General features: G+C 43.7%; 1 long non-coding RNA gene across 2 annotated transcripts; it reads left to right on the plus strand.

The window, feature by feature from the left end:
- The first annotated feature begins 640 nt into the window (after positions 1-640).
- LOC149192149 (uncharacterized) lies at positions 641-1,210 on the plus strand. 2 transcript variants are annotated; one of them, XR_016254868.1, is made up of 2 exons: positions 641-808; positions 1,097-1,210. It is a non-coding gene; the product is annotated as an uncharacterized LOC149192149 (long non-coding RNA). The 2 variants fall into 2 exon arrangements; XR_016254869.1 differs by having other exon boundaries at positions 1,111-1,210.
- The last annotated feature ends 985 nt before the right edge of the window (positions 1,211-2,195 follow it).

Raw genomic sequence — 2,195 nt, forward strand, 5'->3', positions numbered from 1 at the left:
AACGTTTTTCATTTCTGCTGCTATTAGCACCGATATTTTATTTAGTAATTGAAACCGTATGATTTGTTTCTTATTAGTCCCTGCCATCTGGCATCCGGCAGGGACTATAGTAATCGATATGACCCCTAGTTAGCATTACTTCACCCCTTTTAGGAATCGATTTTTAGTAATTCAGAGTGCTGTTTGGCGATTAGATCAAGGTTTCAAGGATGTCTGCCCTCCCCGCCAGGATGCCGAAGGACTGCCATCTTATTTGGCCTCTTCCCGAGGCGGGAGAGGCCAAAGCTTAGGTTATTTCGGAAATAGGCGTGTATGTTTCGCTGTGACCGTCAGTGGTCTGATTTTAATGCTAACATTAATTCATCAATTCATATGCTAAGGTTTCTGCAAACAGGCATATGCTAAGGTTTGGCATATTCTCCGGCGGCAAGTGTTCAGCATGCAGGCGGCGGCAAGTGTTCAACATGCAGGCTGCATGCACTGCAGCGGTTGCATTAAAGCAACTTACCTGCTTGTTGGTGTTCGATTTGGTCAGAAGAGCCTCTCGGCTTGGTCCGTCAAGCTGCAGATTCCCCTCCCTCGCCTCCTCGCCCCCGAAAAGCCTCCTCGTCCCGGAAAATTGGGGGGTCCTGTGACTCCACGGCTTGTTTTACTGCCTTGATGTCTTGGGTTTATTTGCTTCCAATTGAGCTGTAGAATATGTTTCGGATGCTAATCTCCATTTTTCTTTGTGTTAACAGGAAAGAGGGACTGGTCAGGTGTGACGAGATGCAAGCCCTGGTCGCGTCATGGGTTCATTTGTCTATAGGTATGTGAAACCCTTTGCCTACATTACCTCGTTGACTCTTATCGCCTGGTTTTCCGATTCGAGTGCTAAATGTCTGCGTTAAGAATGAGGGCGGTACTGTTGATTAGGAATCTCTCTATTCATTGTTTTTTTTCTCCTTCATCATTTGCGAATAGCGTTACCAGAAATGATTTTCCTTTGATGTGGTGAAAGCGGCCTCTGGTTTTGACCTGTTGTTTCTAATTTCTTATTTTGTGGCCCTTGGTCGGGGTAGGACCAGTTTCCTCCACAGATTTACTTCCGTTTTAGTCTATCTGTGACAGGCTACCTTCCTATCGGCTCGTGACACTCGTTCTCGACCTGTATTGGGGTTTCCCTTTTTCCAGTACTGATGTTTACGACTTTATGACAGTTTTGAATGAATTATTCTAGGTCATATCCCCCTCTGTCCTTGTATTGGTTTTTCTTGACCCTACAGGACTTGGTATGATTTCGAAATTTCCTGACTTCATGTGCTCTAATCAGAACATATGCACTGTGCCACTGTTGACTGGGTTCAACGATCCTCCATTGGTTACCCACCAGAGTCATATGGAAATATAGTTTCCTCTGTTTTTGAACAAGAACACATCATGGTTTATGTATCCCGGCGTGTGGACGACCTACATTCTCATACTCTTCTTCACATGGATCATCGTACTCTCTCTATTCGGATGCACTGCTGGCACCGCCTGGACCATTGTCAATCTCTCCCATTTCGCGGTCAGTATTCAATTCATTGCTTTTCTGTCATTAATTTCCTGAAAATCGACTCTTTAGGGTTTATGTTTTGGGGCCAGGTTTCGTGCAAACCAATTACTTTTCATTACGTTTTTCTTTCCTTCAACTCTACCTATTGTATCAATGTTCAGATTGTATCCATGTTAAATCTGAAGTATATAATTAGATTCACTGTGAAAAAACATACCTGTGCAGACAAAAAATGTATGGAAGTTCCTACATGCAGAATATTAAGAGGTTATTAATGACTGTGCTTTTGGAAATTCTTACATGCAGAATATTACCAAATTATTAGATTATTACCTTTCGGCAAAGGTAATGAGCACTGGCTATGATTGACTATCAACTGCCCTTCTGGCACTGACTAGCCCCAGCTAGGCTAGAAGTTGCAAGTTCGACTGCCCCTGTATTGAAGTTATTCTCAAGCGCCAGCAAAGTAGCAAGTGGGTTCCCTACCGGGTTGGCATTCTGTTCTTTCAACATAACAAGGGTTGGCATTCTGTTATTTCAACATAATAAGTTCGCCTTTCTCTGCATTATGCATGTCGCACCTCATGCCAAGCCATTGCCACTATCCTGGCCAACCACCTTACTTACCAGCATGCCAAGCTCAGTCAAATAGCCATCG

The sequence above is a fragment of the Pinus tabuliformis genome, chromosome 2_2, assembly GCF_031772625.1.
Source record: "Pinus tabuliformis cultivar Carrire ecotype Pingquan chromosome 2_2, CPIR1, whole genome shotgun sequence".
NCBI lineage: Eukaryota > Viridiplantae > Streptophyta > Pinopsida > Pinales > Pinaceae > Pinus > Pinus tabuliformis.